The 20,653-nt window shown below is 38.9% G+C and overlaps 1 protein-coding gene and 1 long non-coding RNA gene across 32 annotated transcripts in view; both read left to right on the forward strand.

The window, feature by feature from the left end:
* LOC140685286 (uncharacterized) overlaps window positions 1-18,765 on the forward strand; it is a 40,199-nt gene extending 21,434 nt beyond the window's left edge. Inside the window, exon 2 of the long non-coding RNA XR_012058667.1 lies at window positions 1-18,765. This exon is cut by the window's left edge and continues 13,376 nt beyond it. This is a non-coding gene — a long non-coding RNA (uncharacterized lncRNA).
* The window catches only part of DLG2 (discs large MAGUK scaffold protein 2), a 988,777-nt gene that overhangs the window by 318,279 nt on the left and 649,845 nt on the right, over window positions 1-20,653 (forward strand). The gene's annotated exons all lie outside the window — the stretch shown is intronic.

Here is a 20,653-nt window from a genome sequence, read left to right on the forward strand (position 1 = left end):
AGTCACAGAAATACACCCACACCAAGCAGCCACCTTCCTTCTCCTGGATTTCCGCCTTTTACACAGGCTGTTTATTGGCACCCACACACACCCCACTGTGGGTGACACATAGTGATATTACAGACAGGCAGGAAACTCAGTAAGAGAAATGGTTATGTCAGCTCACTGAAAAATCTTTTTTTTGGTCTTTTTAAAGATTTTTCATCCAACTAAAAATGTAAGTATGTACATATATAAACTAGTATTATGAATTATTTTGTTATCATTTGAGATTATAAATATTTATATATATATATATATGTATTTATGTATACACACACATACAAAGGAGTCTAGCAACAGTAAATTCCATTTGCTTCAAATTTCTGAAGGGAAAAACATGAAGTGAGATTAACCAGTTGGATCAGGAGAGGGAAATAAGCTGATATAGAAGTTATTAACCTCAAGTTATGGTTTAAGAGGCCAAGACCTGAGGTGAGCATACTAGGAGATACTGAAAAGGAGGACAGAGATATAAACAATCCTGCAACCACAGCATAATAAAACTTCCTAACATATAGCAGGATATAAAAGCCTCCTACCATGAAGCTTGATGTGTATGGACATACAGAATAGAATCATAGAATTGTTAAGGTTGGAAAGGACCTTTAAGATCATTGAGTCCAGCCATTATGCAACTCTGCCAGGTCCACCACTAAGCCACGTCTCTAAGCACCATGCCTACACATTTTACACTTTTTTTTTTTGTGGAAGCAATGATCCATTCGGGATGCAAAAGTCAAGAGAGGAGCAAAGGCACAAACCCAGTAAGTCAATAAGTTGTTGAATGCCATTTCATGGAGTCAAAAGTGGTGGTAAGGCCACTCATCCCACAAGCTTCAGGTGTGTTATGTGGGTCTCTATAGATCTTTAGACAGCATGATTTGTGAGGACTGGTGAAGTGGACATCTGTCAGCAAGGAAGATAATGTGACCAACTCTACTGTCACTTGGCTACTACAGAACCTATAGAAAGGGGGAAGGTTGTGTCCCAGTGGAAAATTCTGCAGTGCAAGTGTGTGAGTGCTCATTCCAGCTGTACTTCATTATAAAGTTTGCCTGATTATTGCAATCATTCTGAAGATCTCTTAAATGGCCGAGGTGACTCTATGATTTGTGGTTTGTGGCTAAGAGGCAATTTTGAAGTTTCTAGAACAAACAGGAAGGAAATGATTCTTATTTTAGGAGTATGACTCAGCAGCAATGGATCAGCAAAACCAAAAGGCATTGATTTTTCTAGTCATCAGTGAAGCAAGGGGTGAAAGTTTTAATTTATGCCCTTGTCTTTTTTCTCTTTCACAGATATTTTTTCTTATGTTGATATGTCAAAATAGCGTCTAATATCAATATAAATAATGCAGCAGGGAAGGAAGTGTCTAAATTTTGAAGATGTTCAATAATTTGATTGTACAACATTCTTTGCTTATAAAAAGCTCTTACTTATTTGTCTAAATTTTATTTTTTGCAGGACTTAAGACTAGAATAAAACAAAATAACCCATACATGCATCTTACTAACTTCTTTTAAATGCTTAAAAAATTTAATTTGCATTAAAGACTATATATCCTGTCCAAGATAAGCAAATAAACAAAGTATATCTAAGCAATGCTATAAGATTTACATAATTAGAAAATACTTTCCTAGTTATCCAGTAATAAGATCATAAAATTAATATAAAAATAGAAATACCATTTAGTTGGGAATGTTGCTGTTCTGGTTTGCCGGTCTGTGTTTCACAATGGAGGCCAAGGTGCACATAGTGTGAAGTTTTTGTCTCTTCCAATTTGATGATGACTTTGGATTCAATATCCCATGCTTTGTGGCCTTACTTAATAATGTCAGGGTGATATAATGCCCAATTCTTTAGAATCATCTTTAATTTTTGTTCTGTCTTGTGCCACCATTGTATAGGTAGTTTTCTTTTTGAAAGACTGCTTTCTCTGAACAATAGCTAAGTATCTTTCATCCCAAAATTCAAATAATAGACATCAGGAGATTGGAAAGGGATGCAAACCTGCATACCTCTGAGTATCAGTGATCTCTGTCTTTTACATAGAGAAGATGAGAAAAAAGCTTTCTTATGGGCATCATTACCTATAAGCTGTCTCCAGCACATTCTTTTTTTTTTTTTTTTTACTATTGTAGAATCATAGAAAAGATTTGGCTGGAAGGAACCTTAAAGATCATGTATGTCCAACCCCTCTGCCATGGCTTGGGGACCTTCCACTAGACCAGGTTGTTCAGAGCCCCAGCCATTTTGTTCATGAACACTTCCAGCTATAAGACAGCCACAATTTCTCTCCTCTTCATTACCGAAGACACACATCAGAGAAATTAATAAAAATTAAAATAGTCTAATAGTTTTCAAATAACAGTTATTTTCATAATATGGATTTTTTTATTCCTAAATTACTAATTAGTAAATCTAGGGAGAGTGTATATTTGGTAAAAGATAATTTCAGTTATGGAACATATGTAATATGACTGAACACATGTTCACGAATTGTACTAAACTGGGATTTTATTGAAGTCATACTCAATGTTTACGTCATGGTGATAAAACATTAGGTTATTAAGCTGACAATAACTCATAGAGACAGTTTCCATAGCTGCATTTTGGTTACCAAATATTTTTTAAAGTTTTAATTTTTCTGTGGGTGATAGATCCTTTATTATTGCCAGGATCTTGTGAAAGCCATCTTTGCAGTGCTGGCGTGTCTCAACTGTTTTCTTTCCTGCAGCTATTATTAGGTGGTTTGCATTTGTACATTGGATATTTATGGAATGTGAGTACTGAGCTTATCTCTAGTTTTTTAATCATCCAGACTCTTCTTTAGCGATCAGTCTGAGAACTATTGCATTATGTCATCCTGCAGCAACTGTTTAATGCTCTTTGTTGCAAACATGGGCCTGGTTAGAGAGACCACAATTATTAATATATCTTCACTTCTAAAGGTATCACTCATGACTCTGTTTTAGAAATGGTTTTCATTGATTGAAAATTACATGAATGACCCATGATATCTTCACTTTGGTCTTCCCTGTTAATAATCACTCTGCTCTTTTAACACTTAGTACACTGTGTTGTGGGAGTAGACAACTGTATTGGTCACAGCTGGGCTGGAAGCATGATCTGGAAGCATGCAACAAGGCTATCCCCAAATTTTCATTAGAGGAAAAATCAGGAAGGCAAGATCAGCGAAGTTACATTTCCTGCTTTGTTTGGGCTTTGCAAATTTTGGAGAATTTAGGAGATCTTTTCCCCCAAGAGATGAAAAAGAAATTATGTTGAAGGCAATCACCTTGCAGCAGCCTTCCAGATCAATTTCAGATGGCATTTGGATTTTCATCTAGTGAGAAGCCCAATGTCCCTTTTCCCAAGACTTACCTAGTTTGATAGCTTTTGAATTTGCATTCAGCAGTCACAGCCTGACTGGTTTAGCACTCAGAATGAGACTTGGCAACTCTTGCACATTACCTCTTTCGTCTGAAATCCGTGCTAAGCTCATGATTAGCATGGCATAGGCCATCTATGAAATTTTAAGTGCTAGCTGGCAGCAGGATGACCAAAGCTTGGCTCGTGTTTCTTATCTTTGACACACAGAATAACAAAGTGATTACAGAAAAACAGTGTTATATTTAGGGAAGGATGGAGGGCTTATTTCTGTGTCTGAAGCCTCAAAATCATAACAGCAGGTCTTATCCCAGTGGAAAAGCAGTCTCAGAGCAGATGGACTGTAGCAGTGGTCTGATGTGTGTTGGACAGTAAATGGAAATTATTTCAAAGATGCAAAGACAACACTGAGTAAAAAAGTGTTTGAGCCATAAAGATAAAATTGCCACATCATTCACAAGGAAAAATATCTATTACTTAGATACTCTAACAAAGAAACTCTACTGATTCTATTCTGCCTACCTCCTGTTCTTCTTGTACAGAAGTCCTAAAGAGAAAAAAGAATTATAACAGCATTTACAGTTGTACAGGAAAAGCTGTTTTTCCTCCTATGAGAATGTGAAAGAATCTAAGTTTCAGAGTAACTTAAAAATGCTTGAGTGCTTTATTATTCACATCAGCATCAAAGCAATTCCTGTCCAGGGGATCATTGGGGATGACAAGAAAATTATGTATATGATAAAATGTCCCCAAAAAGTCAGTGCTATGTGATGAACTTTTATTAAACCTGTCCATGTTAGACACAGCTTTTCTGAGAGATTTATTTCTTCCTTGTCTTTAATGTTAAATAAAATGAAAACAAAAAACATCAAACCCAAACACTTAGAGCAGTATTAATGCAGTTCAGTGTTTTATATCTTGCTGAAAGATGTATGAAAGGGTGTGGGATGTGCATTATAGATTCCCTTGTGTATTCTGTAGACTATGCCCACCAGAAAGGTTCAAATGGAAATATCTGCTCTTCAATAATGACACTAGGGGTATGACTGAAATTAGAGGAAAAATCCCAGCAACCGCATGCAAATCACTCTCAGCCCTGACATCTACAGAGAGCTTTATTGATAACAAATTCCAGTAGGTTCACATGGAATCCTTTTTTCTTCCTGGGCCATTTCTTCTGAATGCAAACATTATTTGGCATATCCAGAAGAATGACACACTCTAGAGTCAATATCACAACAAATCTGAAGAGAATGCTCTTAGTTTTACAGCTGCTGGAATGGTTTGTCCACCTGCATGTCCAACTGTAGTGTGAATTTGCACAAAAATGAACATGTTTGTTAGAAGAATTCTTATGGACTCAAAGAAAGAGCTTTAGGACGTGGTCTTAAAAACATTAATACCTTCACTTTACTGGTTGTGAGTAACGTGGGTCTTCTTTTAGCTACATACCAATGTTGAGTTTTGTCTATGTCTGAATTTGCAAGAGTTGTAGAATTTTCTACAGCTATGAATAAGTTTCTGTGTGGGATCTTAAGCTTCATCTCATTAAATCATTTTTCAATTTGACAAGTACTCTGTCTTTTCTAATCCAATTGTCCAATCTGAGAAGAATTAGAGTAACCAATTTATTCACAGAGTAGGTAACACAATGCAACTTATTAAAAAATATTTTAGCAACTATTAGGTCTGAATATAGCAGGCTAAATTTCACCGGGTCTTATGCTTTGGTTTTCATGAATATATAACTACTGCTGGGTACTTTCTGACATGGCTTAGGTTTCCAAAAACTGCCTTACTCAATGAATAGTTTTTACTTGAAGCACATGTTAGTGATTTCACATGTCTCATCAGTTATGAGAAAGAGTTTGACAGGACCTGTAATATTAGGTGATGTAACACAGAGTGTGATCATATCTCTGAGTTTCGCAGACAATTTTCTGTCTTTTTTTGCAAGTGTCTTGGCTCATGTGCCTTCATGTGACCTCCAAAATTTAGGGGACAACAAATGTTTGCCTTCACTTCTCTAGTTTGGAAGTTAGTAAGTGTCTGCTAGCACTTGAGGGTAGCTAGTGCTTCCCTGCCTAGGGGAAATATTTTAGAAGTTTCTTTATGAATTCCCTACCCTGACCTGGAGGAACTGGGCTCCTGCTGACTCTTCACTCCACTGCACCCTAGGAAGTCTCCTGTGGTGAATGCAAGCCTTTAATTCATAAACTAAGTAATCCTTCTTCCCACCACATTTTGGCCCAGTTTACTCCAAAGGATGCCTGCTATAGTTAAACTGAGGGGAGGCTGCTAGAAGTCACATAAAACAATATTTTTTGACATGGTAACTCAGAGGAGCGATCCATCCAATCCATGTCAGCTGCAGGCTGAGTCAGACAGAAATAGAAATATCCCCTGGCCACAAAAGAAATGGGGAAAATGCCACTCCATAGAGAGTTAGGATCTGCCTCCTGTACTCCCATCTCTACCTGCCCACCAGGTGATGGAACTGAAGCATCAAATGATAGAGGGCTTGAACTTCAGCTTCTGTTGTGTAAGACTCCATACCAGTCTTTTTTATTGCTGACCCCTGTACTCTGTCCTATCAGCTCACATGGCTGTTTTTTCCCACCATTAATAATTTTAATGCCCAGCTATTGAAATTATCTGAAATTCAAGCTTATGTATCCCATGGATTTCCAAGTGCTGAAACCCCAATTTTCTGCCTAATTGTTGGTGCCCCTGGCATCCCCCAGACAAATTCTATAATAATCTTATGCATTTTTAATTAAAAAAAATCTGCACCATCTAGAAATATAAAATTTTTAAAACTAGTAACCTAATACTTAAATTAAATAAGACAGAGGTACTTTACTGCCTGTATTGCTTATATTTAATGAAAGAGAACACATTTCTTTAAGATATCTGAAGCCAGCACGTTCTTCCGTCTATTGCACTGGAATGTTGCAGAATTTAGGTCAAGTATGTCAAGCTGTAAACAGGGATTTGCAAATAATCACATGGAATAGCTCACAAGAAATAGCCCATAGTAGTCACATTAATCAAATTAGCTATTCTTTGGCCCCCACTGCTGCAGTAGAGCCCAAGGTTCTCACATGCTGCATGAAGGTGTAAGTTAAAGGAGGTCTCTGATCCAAAAGTTTTAATGTTAACAATGTGGCCAAAACCAGTGGATACATTGAGCAAGAGGTGAAAGATGGAAAGTTTTCCAAGGAAAATAAGCTGACTAACAGATTTTGACTAGTTATATATTCCCTGATATTAAAACTCAGACCCATGCAGTGGGATTTATGTCCCAGTTTCAGGGGTGATAGGAATTGCATGTTGCTGGGGAGGTGGTTATTGATCAACTCCCTCCCACTGCTGGGTGTCTCTGTTTGCCAAGAAGTGGGATGCCACAGCTGCCTGCAGCTGCAGAGCTCCTGGGCCAGAGCTGGCTTAAATCAGACATAGCAGAGGGAGGTCAAATCTGCCTGCCCTTGTCTGTGTAAACATATCCTCTGACAGAATAAAAATGCAAAGTAGCCCAGCTCTCGTGTCTGATCGCTGTAAGTGCCGCTAAAAGCATCTCATCGTTGGCAAAACTGAACATTATCTCCTCCTGGCTTAAGGGTGAGAAGCTGGAATCTTGTCCTCCTGCCCTGGGGGAATCCAGAAGGACTGAGACAAGAGAGAAAAGTGCTACAAGTACTGGAGTTCCAGATTCCTGTTAGCTAGATTAAACAGCAGCCATAGATGGTCTAAATACTCCATATCTTTCATTTCACAGCAGCAGTATTTGCCAGCCTAGCCATCTAGATCTTTGGCATGGTCAAAATAAATAGCAGGGTCATGGTGATTTTCCTGTTTCTTGACACTCTGTCGCCCACTTGGAAGGGTGTTTTTTTCTAGGGGAAAAAAAAAAAAAGGAAAAAAAATAAAGAAAAAACCTAAGCAGTTCAAGAGCTGTATGTACAAACTTGTAACTATTTCTAACAAAGCCTATGGCATCTCTTAGATTTAGAAAACAGATTGATTGTCATTTGTTGCACAGTTGCTTAAACAACTGGGGGAAAAAACTATCCATCTATGGTATAAATTAGATGTCATGCTAAAAGAATCTTTCAGGTCAAATAATGTAGTATGAGGAGATTTATTCCAGCAGAAAATGTTATTCATTTCATCTGTGAGAACTAATAGGAAGGTCTCCTATACTCCCCAACTCCCCTTAAAGGGAGGTGTTCTGATACAATCAGATTTTACAATTACTTTCTTTAATTTCTAGATCAGTAAGAAATGAAAAATACTCCTCTTGGTTAGCTTCTGATGCCAGAGCCTGTCTTGATTTTACAAATAATTGATGAAGTAGTCTTCAAGTGTATCAAAGAGGAAATGCTGATAGCTGAACCACTGTGACAGGAGCACTTTGAACAATGCAGATTGCAAACAGCAGAACCATAGTGCATGTGAGCTATGCACAGAGGGTACTTGGTTATGTGATCTAATAATGAACAATGTAACAGGAATATGCAGGAAAACCAAGGGTTTGATCAATAACAGGGAGTCTTCCAGAGCCTTTCACTTTGCAAGAAATCCTCCTCTAGAAGGGTGTCTTGGCATTGTGTCTTCTTCTAATAAAATGAAAAATATCCAAATGTGAAAGTATGCCATAAGCAGATTTCTTATCACTGAAATGGAGATGTGCCAGTCATTTCTTAAAATCCATCATGAATATTAAAGCCATTATCAGTGTGATGTGACAGGAGCTCTGATAGGACTTGATGGGTAGCAATATAAAACGTAAGATAGGTCATTATGGTTAAGGTGAGTCATGGTGATCTTTAATGGAAATGCAGAAATCACTGCTAGGGTTATAAAGCCAAACTAAATTGTCAGAAAGGACAGGTCATACCCATCTCTCCCTCTGCCACTTTTGACCCTGTTTACCTCTCTTCTGGTTCTGCGCTGAGTTTGGATTCACTGAAAGTCTTTTTTCCAAACTCCAGCTCTTTTAGCAAATGATATTTGAGTCTAAAGAGACTCTCCTTTATCATCTGTGTCAACACATGATGGCCTGCTGAAGCATCTGCCAGGTCTTGCCCATGGTCACACTTTATTATCTCCATGTACCTTCTAGGACAACAAAGATTGTTTCAAAGCCAACCCAGCCTCACTTCATTTCCTAAGCAGTGGAGCGTGGACTCCCTCTAGCCTCTCTAATGTTTTTTGCAGTAGAAATGCATTGATTCAGCTTCTCTGAATTTTTATATCTTACTTGGTTCATTTTCCAGCCTGCACCACGCTAACCCCTTTTCTAGCTTTAGGCAGCCTCCTGTGAGAAGTGGGTTTCCAGGTCAAAACACAGCTCTTACTGGCAATCAAAAGTGGAGGACTTTCTAGAAAAATGCCATCTTTTACAGCATTGTGCTTTTTTGTAGTTACTCCCTCCAGGCCTGGATCTGGCCAACTTGAGAGCACTCACTAACAGGATGGGCAGCCCAGCGTTTCAGCCTTTGTGACTGCTGAAGGCATTACTCACAGCTGAGTATCTCTAAACAGCTGAGCCTTTTGGTTAGGAGAGATGTGCCACACTAGCTCAATTCTAAGCTCAATTAGCAGATAAAAATACCAGAATGGCTCCCTCGGCTTCCTAGAGGGCAAAGGCTTTTGGCTTGGACAAAGTGCTGAGCAAAGTAAGGCGGGGATTTTGACTCTCTTGTCCCCCTGTGTAGGGACTCATTATCAGAAGTGGGAAGAGTCATGCAGAGGTAAATTCCATTCCAGCCTTCTCAGGGAGGAATTGTCCCCTAGGGGAAGCAATGACACAGTTTGCCTCCCCAACACCCCCAGACAACCCTGGTGCACTGATGAGCACTGGGATAAGCTGTCATCTCTGCTTACCCAAGGATGGTGCTGGAGACAAGTGAAGCAGTGATCTCTGAGCTGAGCACCAGGAGCATCTCATAGGTACACCGAAACCCCAGCAATTCCCAGTGCCAGATTCAGTCCAGAGCACTTCAGCATTCACACTGCTGAGGTGCCCTGGAACACCTCAGAGGTGCCCTGGGACAATGAGGAATCCTCCTGGCTTTGCCTCAAAAGGTGTCATTTTTGGACACTGCCTATTCACATTCAGTCTTGTATCACAGATACACTCAGAGATAAATAAAAATTCAGTTTTTAAAGATGCTCTGTGTCTGGGTGCTTCAGGATGAACTGTCAGGGCATTCTGTTTCCATCCTTATGGGTCTGCAGAGTGCCTCAACCCTTGGAGTAAACTGGAGAGGTTCACTCAGTGCTCAACACTTGTAACTAGGCCATTTATTTAGTTATTTAAATTTGAATTGAGGTATTTAATTCTTGGAACTGAGGCTCAAACATTTGGTCCAAAACATCCAAACCCAGATGCTGTGGGTTTAAAATACTTATTTAATTTTATTTTTTTCCCCAGAGCTTCAAAAATGCAGGAATTTGGCTTTTAAATTGTGGTATGTACAAATTTTAAAATTCAGCCCTTGTCAGGTTGCTTATGCAACATCTGATGCCCGTGTTGCCACTGTTAGTGGATGCTTTGGGTGAAGGCTGTGGCAACTAGTCACATATGGTATTTGCATAGAGCTGTGCACAAGAATTGCATATTAAATTACATATTCAAGGGAATTTGGTCTGGGACTACCAGGAACTGAATATGCAAATTCTTGGACAGAATTTCCTTTATCCCAGGGTAAATTCCCAATTAGTTCATTAAAAATTTAACCATGCAGCACACTGGCTCCTGGTCCTACTGTTGGCAATAGAGAGCAAATCTAAATGACAAATGCTCTGTGCAAAATCAAACAGAGCTGTCAGGGTGATGTGGCGATGTTATAAACCAGCCTATATATTTTACAAGGTGATACAAAAGGAAGTCACCATAGGCATCCTTAATTTTGGCATTGTGCAGAAATCAGTGGTGTGGCAAAGAAACTACATAGTTTGGAAAGAAAAGATATTCAAAGAACATTGTATGGTGTTTCTATGGGCATCGCTTCAGTTTCTTCTTTGTTTTCTTTGTTCTGGGCAAAACTGAATTGAGATATTCCAGTTCTGATTCTTCCTAAAGAATGGGTGCTTAAACATTGTCTTACTTGGATACCTTTTCCCATTATCTGTATCTGTGCATCAACTTTTTGAAAAGAATATATTTTTTCCAGACTTAAACAACAGTGAAATAAATACACAGGCTTTTAAAAAACAGAATTATGATTCAGTTGTGAAAAATGTCTTCTAAGTTGAAACTAATAAATCATTGTCATTCTGAATTAGCAACTGCAGCTGAGAGGGGAAATTCTGGAAAACCTGCAGAAGGGCGAGTATTGAACAACTATACCATAGATAATTAGAACTCTGGCTTAAGTTGCAAAGGATCTCATGACAGCAATGCTTGAAAAACTCTGCTCTGTGTGTAACATTTAGTGAAATTAAAATCACATTAGTTATTTTAAATATCACTAGTGGTAATTCTGCACAGCTATTTCCAAAACATGGCATGAAAGTTCACAATGGAAATTTTATCCATACTGTGAGTATGAGATGTGTGCCTCATTCCCATGTTAGAAACATGCCAGAAACACAATAATCTCTCGGAGACCTTTCTCTCTTTTCCAATAAATGTAGAAATAACTCTCCAAGAACCGAAAGCGCTAGAGCACATATGGTGCTTTAATGAATGGAAAGAAATTTCCACGTGTCCTGTAGCTCTGAGCATGATACTGCAACACATCTCAAAGACACTGGCTTACAGTGATTGTGTTCATCTTTGACCCAGGGGTATGCAAACAGGGCTGCCTCTGTGTTGCCCTGTGTTTGCACACAATTAACTACATAATAATGGGCTAACTGGGAGGAGAGGGCCTAGCTTATGCTTCAGCATTGGTAAAGTCCTTACCAGGAGCACTGTGACCAGTTCTGGGCCCCACAATTTAAGAAGGATGTGAATGCGTCCAGAGAAGGGCAGCAGAGCTGGTGACAAGGCTAGAAGGCATGTCCTGCGAGAAGTGGCTGAGGACTCTGAGTTTGCCTGTTTTGGAGAAAAGGGGGTTCAGGGTGACCTCATTGCTATCTGCTGATTCCTGAGGGGGGAAGAGGAGGGGGAGGCGCTGATCTCTCTTCCCTGTGGTATTCAGTGATAGGACTGAATGTGGGAATGGTTCAAGGCTGCAGTGGGGAGGTTCGGACTGGCCTTAAGAAGCATTTCCTTACTGAGAAGGTGTTCAAACACCAGAACAGTCTCCCTTGGGAGGTGATGATTGCCCTAAGCCTTGCCAGTGCTTAAGAGGCATTTGGACATTGCCCTTAAGAACTTGCTTTAACTGATAGTAAGGCCTGAACTGGTCATGCAGTTGGACTGGATGATCCTTGTATGTCCCATACATATTCTATTCTGACTATAGCAGAGTGAGAAAATGGAGATTCTTGCCCTGATGAGAATAGAGTGGAGAGGTTCAAGCAAGCAGCTTAGGGTGTATACCTAGATGGTTGTAGCCCTGACTTAAGATAACCTGCCACCAATAGGGCAGGTTCTTCAAGAGCAGCTGAGGTTTTCTCACCTCTCAGGTCAGGATCCGTGGCTGAGGGATAGAGCAAGTATTGCAGTAGCTTGAGTGAGCTGCTACTGCAGCACTCCTCCTGAGTGCCAATAAAGACATCAGTTTTGATAAAAGAGGCATGGCTGGAAAAGTCTTCAATCCATTGCTGAAGGTTTTATGTAAAACAGCCTTCTCTGCTATTGATTGTCCATGCTAATATATTGCATTTGCTGAAATAGCAAGCATAAAATAAAGTTGTGGTAGGACCAAATTAGGAAGAAATGAATGTTCAGAATTCACAGAGAATCAGCAGATACATTTTAACCAAATTGAGTTATCTTGTTTTAATTTCCTTTCTGTGTGACTTATAAAAAGAGTAAATGGAAATGTTACTATGAATTTGCAAAATTTTATATTGCCATGTCATATTGCTTAAACTGTGTTGAAGACATTGACCTGTATTCTAAATCTATAGCAGATCTGGAATTGAAATAGAAACTGGAAATACTATCTGAGAATGGGATTGTAATACAGAGGTGGAATTTTAACTTGCAAAAATATTCCATGCAGAATTTAGCCAAACTTTGCTGACAGGTTTTGGCTGAGAAGTCTCTTTGCAGTCTCTGCACTAAGTGAGGTGTTTACATGACTTCATATTCCTAGTCCTATTGGTGCTGCCTGATATGTGGGAAGAGGGTCTTGGATATATGTGAGACCAAGCCTTAGACATTTATTTGAGCACTGTAGAATTTTGAAGTTAGTTTAGTGATGAACATGTGAAATTTATGCATCTGAGCTCACATATAGACTATTGACTTTGATGGCTACTAGATAAAAATGATAGCAGGTGGATGTAAATATGTGAGAGGAGATACTTTTTGTTCCTCCTAAAATATTGGGAGATATTTTGTAAGAGATATGTATAAGCTAATGTATGCATATAGGTTACTTCACTGGCTTGTGATCTAGATTGTCTATTTTCAAGTACAAATGAGGAATCTACATACAAAAGAAAATTTTCTTATGCAAATTTAAATATTGTGACAGGTATTTTTCCTTTTCTATGAGTGAGACAATGGGGTTACTTCTATTTCAGTCCAGTGTCTCTCCCTCTGCTTCATTTTACACCATCAGCTGTGGTCAGACGTTGTGGTCTGTAGGAAGAGCTGAATGCTTTATACACAGCAAAGAGCAGTACACATGCTGAGAAACAATATTTACCCGCCTAGGTGGGGTGCAGCATTAATCTCTGTACAGTGCTGTGCTGAGCTTTGTAGTAATATTGCATGTGTGTGTAATGGTAAGAGATATGAATTGAACGTGGGGGTGTGCAGCAGAGGTGGGGATCACCCACTGCCATTGCAGTGATGCTGCTGCCAAAAGGTGCAGAGCAAGAGCTGCTCTGCAGAGTGAGTGGGAGGAGCAGGTGGGTACAGCAGGCTGGCCACAATCAGACCACAGCTGCAGCACTCGGTAATTAACAAACAGGTTGCAGACTGAAAAAAAAAATCTGGTTTTCCTTTAATCTGCTTTTTGATTTTTTAATCAGAGTGAACTGAAAGTGAGATTTAGCAAAGGCTTCTTAAAGGATTGTCTGCAAATAGCTGGAAGAACTTCCAGTTGCCCTTTAGGGCTTTTGATGGTTGCATAGACTAACATATGCAAAATTAGTAAGTTTGAACTGTCATTGTTGCACAGAAAATACTCAGATCCAGTTTATTTCATTATCACAAGCTTATTAAAATGCTTATTAAAAAGTAAGCCAAGGCTTCAGAGTCTTCCCTCTGTTGCATTAATTTCTTCCTTTTTCCAATCAGACTATAATATTATTTCTAGTTTCTTCAGGCCTCTTTGTATTATATCTCTTACTATGAATATTTATAGCTGCTCCCAAAGATTAATTTTATTTATGTGTCTTAAATGACACTTCCAGGTGTAATTAACAAAGGGACTAAACTCAATACCCAGGCAGGTTTACTTCAACACCCTTCTACCAAGGCCTGGCACATTGCCCCTCATCTTTGCATTAGATGTGAGCAGAAATTACTTTTTTAGATTATCCACTGTAATCCTCACATTGCAAGGTAAATTGACATGAAAATCATGTGAGTTTACTAAGATCAAATGTTAGAGATACCTTCAGCCTAACTCTGAGATGACAGGGCTACATGAAAACGTGGGTTTAGTCCCCTGGGGAAAAAGAAATCTGTTCCATTATGGAAATACTGAAACTAGACTACAGAAATATGCTGGAGAGAGCACAACTTCAGGAAATCCTGTCGATACACACGGCAGTTAAAGTGCTGGAAGTACAAAGAAATTGATAAGGGAGGACTGGAAGATGGAAAGTGAGAGAAGAAGACAGAAGTAAATGTAAAGAACATTGAAAAAGTGCACAGCAGCAGTAAAAAATTTGGAAAGGAGCAAAACAATATGCTCATAAAAATTCTCTGTCAACATCCTGGATCTATACTAAAGTGGAATTTGTTATCCTTTAGAAAGGCCACTTGTTCTTGTCAGAGGCTGTACAGAAAAGCCCTGGACAGTTTATTCCAGCAGTGTAACCCAGAAGTTTATTGATGAGCAGCAATGGAGCTCCTGTGACACAAGCTAGACTGAGGCTCCTTTGTACACAGTGTCACACTATGCATTTATGAAATGACAGAGTTAGGTGTGTAAGTCTGGTTTCCTACTTCCCTTAAGGCAGCACAAATTATTATTTAATATCGCTGTTTGCTCTTTTTTTTTCTTCTTGAGTAATTTCCTCCCTGTCTTCTGTTCTTTAGACTTTTCTCATTACATGGGAGCAGGGATGCAGCTCAGTGAAGAAAGGGGGACCTCTCCCCTCTCATTTGTGTCTCTTCTGCAAGACCATAAAGTTTATGGCCTGACACCAACCCTGTGTTCTCTTTGAAGCTTCCAGTGTCAGCGCTTTGCTCAGAGGAGGTTCTCACACTTTTTAAGGTCACCTCTAAGGAAGATATTGAATATTAGCCCAATCTCTGCAGCTTAAATTTGATCTTAGAAGTCTTTTTCAACCCTAACAATTCTATTGTTGTACCATTCTATTCTAATTTGGTATGATATTCTACAGGAGGCCAGAGTCCGGAGCTCATCATTAAGGCAACGAGTTCATTGCCTGTGAAGATGTAAAGCCCAAAACTCTTTCAGATGACACAGTTTTTTCTAGGTAAAAAAGACAAAAACCCCCCAGACATTGGGAGAGGGAAATGAAGGGAAAAAACAGCACTAAATACCTAGCTGAAGTAGTTGGACTAGCTAGTAGCTGAAGGGTTGGACTAGATGATCTTTAAAGATCACTTCCAACTCAGACTAATGTATGATTCTGTGAGTAAGATTTCAAGTCTTTGGGTTCCATTTTTTGTAAAATTAGTGCATGATAAATACTTACTAAATCTGCTCTGCATTTTTCTTTTCATACCAAAGTCAAGTGTTAAAAGTTGAAGACTATTCCAAATGCAGAAGGGAGGGGCCTTAGCAACTGCAAGTGATCTTGAAGAAATCAATGACACATTTCTAGGAATGTGATGCTGTGGCAATAGCAGACCACTATGGAATAATTCCTTCATTATAAACCATTGCAGTTTATTTCACCTGGTCCTTTCTTCTGTAGATGTAATTGGCATCCTTTCAATATTTGCTTAGGTTTCCTAGAAGTGAAACTTGTTTGATCCTTACTGCAGATATTGTGTCTCCCCTACTTTAATCTCCATTTATTTTGGAAACATCAACAAGTAAAAGAGAAATATTTAATATATTCAAATACCATTAGATAAGGTTGGTGTATTGAAAACAAACAAAATTAATATTTCAGTGATTGAAATGAAAACTTGGGTAATGACTTATATAATACATTTTTCCAAGGCATTTAAAAGGTCTTATTTCAATGTATTGAATGATTATTACCCACCCTCTTTCTTTTGTTCCAATTGAGAACCCAATTTTTCATGTAGAACAGTGTGAATAATTGGCTTTTCAATTTTGCTGGCCAATGAAAACTAAGTAAATGATGATTTAAGCAGAATAAAATTGTTTATGTGAAGTGAAACATATCAAACCTATTTAGTGTTGTTTCAGACTGTAGTTTGACAATTAAAATACATTCTTTTCATCACAAACACCAACAACCTTTATTATGTAGTCTCTTAAAACAAAATATTCCCATTTTTCTAGACATCTTTATATTTTACTGGGGCAAAGCTTGACCTATAATTTGTCCTTAAACTCTCATCTATCTCTGTGTACAAATGTGAGATAATAAAACCCAGCTGCAGGGTTTCTGGAAATGACAGTCAAGTTATCCATCTGGGTGTGCCACTGATGTGTAGTATTTCTTGGCAGCAATCCAAAGAAGTGTGACCAGCAGGTTGAGGGACATGACATTTCCTTTACAGGGCTGGAGCACCTCTGCTATGAAGACAGGCTGAGAGAGTTGAAACTGTTCTGTTCAGCCTGGAGAAGGCAAAGCTGTGGGAGATCTTAGAGCACCTTTCAGTGCCCAAACAGACTACAAGAGATCTGGAGATGAACTTTTATCAAGGACAGGGAGTGATTTGCTATGGGGTAATGGCTTTAAGATGAAGGATAGTAGATTTAGATTAGATAGTAGGAAGAAATTCTTACCTATGAGGGTGGTGAGGCACTGGAACAGGTTCCCCAGGTTGCTGCCCCATCCCTGGAAATGTTCAAGGCCAGGCTGAATGGGGTTTTGAGTGACCTGCTCTAGTGGAAGGCGTCCCTGCCGTTGGCAGAGAGGTCTGGAATGAAATGATCTTTAAGTTCCCTTCCAATCCAAACCATCCTATGATTAACTTCTTCAATAGTATATGGAGTGCATTGGTGTATTCAAGTTTTCCTACTCATTTGCCATTTGGCGGAGTTACTGATCTTTTCCATGATTTTTTTTTTTTGGGGGGGTCATGTTTTCTTGATACTCACAGTTAGGGGAGATGGAAGTGAAAGGGAAAAATAAAATTAACCAACAATCCTAGAAATTGACAAGTCAGTGGGATGCGGCCCTCTCATGCCTCTTTGCTGGTGAGGGAAATTAACTCACTGTGTTTCATGCTGTCAGCTTCCTTTCAGTTTCCAGCCTGCTGTGCCTAAAGTTCAATCTGCCATTTAGACATGACTGTAGTTTTTTAAAATTGGTCCTGAGTTCCTAAGCTGCTTCAGTGTTTTTTTCAAAATTTTGCTAGGAGTCTAAAGACAACCTGGGGGAAAAAAGTGGATTGTAGTAGTACTAGTTGGGTTATACTCAGCTGAGTAGTCACTGGATAATAGATGGAGCCTGTGTAAACAAATACAAATAGCTTTCTTTCTTTTTTAAAATTATTACTTAAAATTGTACATCCATTTGGTTAAAGAAGCTTATGTTTCCAGAGCTGTCTCAATTTGGCTGTTTATCTTCCCTTTTCAACTATATTCATTTTATGATTCATAGGCTGAAAACTTCTTGCTTTGGCCAAGTTATTAGTCATGTAAATGCTATTGGAGATGCAAGAAATGTCAGCTCAAATTAGGAAACCTTTGAAAAACTATCCAAGAGTGTAACATCTCACAGTCCAAAATTATTTAAATGAGGTTTCATTGGCAGTTGCCTCAGTCGCCTGTGCCTTTTTATTCACTAAACCTCCAGAATTCCTTGTTTGATGGTGCTGTAAGGCTTTATTGCTCTTTTCATGTTTTCTATTCTCTATGGCTTGAGGCAGGTTGTTAATCTCTGCTATGAGCTGCTTGTGGTGTTAATATGGCTTTGAGAAATTCTGGTTGCTTTTGAAAATATTCTGAGATTTGGTCCAGTCCTATTACTTTATGATTTGTCTCACTTTTGCCTGTTTTGTTTAGGTGAAGTTTTCTGGTTGAGCAGGCATTTTTGGCTTTGATTTCTTTCCATGGAGACGGTCTATGCCACTTCTAAGTGCAAAGAACGTGTAAAACGTCCTCATGTGATCATTACAAAATCCTCATACACTTCCTTTCCTAAAGCAGTCCAGAGGTGTGCACTGGCTGCTTGTACTTCATGGTACATCCAGTGTGGAAATGCAGGACAGATAAAACTGCATTCCACCACTGCTGATTGCCCTTCTTCCCATGGGTTACAATTTCCCTGGCAGTACCTCAAGGAAGCCTTCAAGAAAGATAGAGAGACTTTTTACAAGAGCATGTAGTGACAGGATAAGGGGGAACAGATACAAACTGAGAGTACATTTAGATTAAATATGAGGAAAAAATTCTTTAGTGTGAGGGTGGTTAGGCACCGGCACAGGTTGCCAGAGAAATTGTGGGTGCTCCATCTCTGGAAGTGTTCAAGGCCAGGTTGGAAGTGGCTCTGAGCGACCTGGTCTAGTGGACGGTTACAATCCAGTGAGTTCTAACTCTGTTGTCACAGATAAACATTTTGACTAATCCTAACCATACATTTCCCTAAGCTTCTTGTCCTGGGAATTGAAACACCATCATTGCCAGCAGATGCTGCTTTGACGATGTGTTTTTAATTCCATTATAAGAAAAATAGTTCTTAAGAACTAAAGTTCAAGGAAGAACAGTTAGACTCCTAAAACCGGTGTTGCAAGCATTAGACTTTTTTTCTTCTTTGTTTTTGCAAACTAAAAGTATTTAAGGGCACAGGATGAAGAGTTCCACAGCATAACGGAGGCTTTAAAACCTGCAAAATTGCACCAATGCCATCAATCTCAATTACACTGAATGGCCAAGTCATCGTATGACACAAGAAAACTTCAGCTAATTTCTAAGAGATCAATAATTAAAAAATATAAAGTAAAAAATGTTTTTTTACAGGCAGGGTAGACTCTCCACCACTGCAGCTTTCTCAGTGCTCTTTAAGGGGTTCATGAAAGCCATCTACCCACAGTCTCTAAGGAGACATGGACGGCAGTGGTGAGAAGATTAAGGGCTGACATTGAGGGGGATGGAAAGAAGTTGTGGGTGGCCCAGTTGACTGACACAGAGACTCAGAGACAGGAACAGGCAGGCAGGTAAAACTGGCATATGGGAAGAGATGAGACCTCACCGTTTCTGCCTATCCCATGAAAAAAGTGTATGTGAAGATGAAATATTTTTTCCTCGTTCAATGATAGGGTGAGCATCCAGAAGGAAATCTCAAAGAGCAGCTAAAGGAGCTGCTTCTTGCCCTACCAGACCTTTTGAGGACAGTTTGCCAGAAAATAACTGACCGTTAACTAATAAGGCCATTATCATCTCTAGTATGGAGTTTACATCTTTTAGAAAAATATCACCAACTTTGGTTCAAAATCTAATTCTGAGAAAGCTTTTCAGCATACAATCTGTAACAGTAAGGCAAGTTCTAGATAATAGATTCAATAATATAAAAAACTACAGGAAAAACCCCTGCTAAACCCTGTCAATTCATCAGTAAAAATCTCTTTCTGTGCTTGCTTGTGAGTTAAAACTCCACAGAAAAAAGGAAAAATTATAGACCATGAAAAGTGTTATTATTTGTCTGAAAATACTGTACTTGATTACAATACAATTTGTATCAGCATGAGTCAAATCTTTTCAGCAGAGTTATTTCAGATAATATTCATGTAACCAAAAGTAGAAGCAGGTTCTGTTGTCTGGCAAATATCTTTCAGGGAGAGATTGAGCATGTGAGGTGAGGTCTCAGTCAGGATGTACTTTTCCAAGTAGGTTTTTTATGACTATTGCATGGATTCTAATTATTTTTCTTAATTACAAATTTCAGAAAGGCTTTGAATGTGACCTACACACAAATCCCACTTAAATTCAGTGAACAATTTTGAGCAAAAGTGCTTTATTAAGAGTCAAGTTTTTCTGTTTAAAGGCTGTCAATTTTATTGTGATATGCTGGTTTTTGTGTTGTACAAAAAGGAATAACTGCTCAGTATTTATTACCTCTACAAAATAAACCAAAGGAAATGAAATAAGAGACTTCTGGTAATTATTGTTTATAGTCCCTAGCCCGTCCTATGATCCAAAGCTGAAAAGCTTAGAATCACAGAATCATGGAACTGTTTGGGTTGGAAGGGACCTTTATTGCAGCCTTTCAATATTTAAAGGGAGCTTACAAAATAGGTGATGACAGACTTTTGTACAGGAAATATAGCAATAGGACAGGGGTAATGGTTTTAAACTAAAAGAGGGTGGGTTCAGACTAGATATAAGGAAAAAAGTATTTACAATGAGGGCGATCAAACATTGGAAACAGGGCTCTGAGCAACCTGATCTACTTGAAGATGCCTTGCTCGTGGCAGGAGAGCTGCACCTGTAAGGAAGCCATGGCCCCACTTACCTGATGAGTGAATTCCTGCTTTTCCTACCTTCAAACTGCATATTCCATCTTAATATATGTGTCTTGTGCAAATACTGTCACGAGCTGAACTGTTTAGCAGCTAATATTTTAGGTAGCTGCAAATAAAGAATGTCATGAAGGTGTACTCGAGCAGTCTGCCTGGAGAGGATTATTCGGTTGCTGCTTTACAGGTTTCTGCAGTGCTGTGGGAAAGCTCAGCAGTTGCCATCTAGTGGAGGATGAATTAAAGACACTGAACTTTCCAGCAGCTCTGCTCCTTCTTGACAACGGGAAAACTGGTGATGTGGAGCAGCAAAAAACCAAAATAGTGCTATTTTGAGTGAGAAAATGA

The sequence above is a fragment of the Taeniopygia guttata genome, chromosome 1 (genome assembly GCF_048771995.1).
Source record: "Taeniopygia guttata chromosome 1, bTaeGut7.mat, whole genome shotgun sequence".
NCBI lineage: Eukaryota > Metazoa > Chordata > Aves > Passeriformes > Estrildidae > Taeniopygia > Taeniopygia guttata.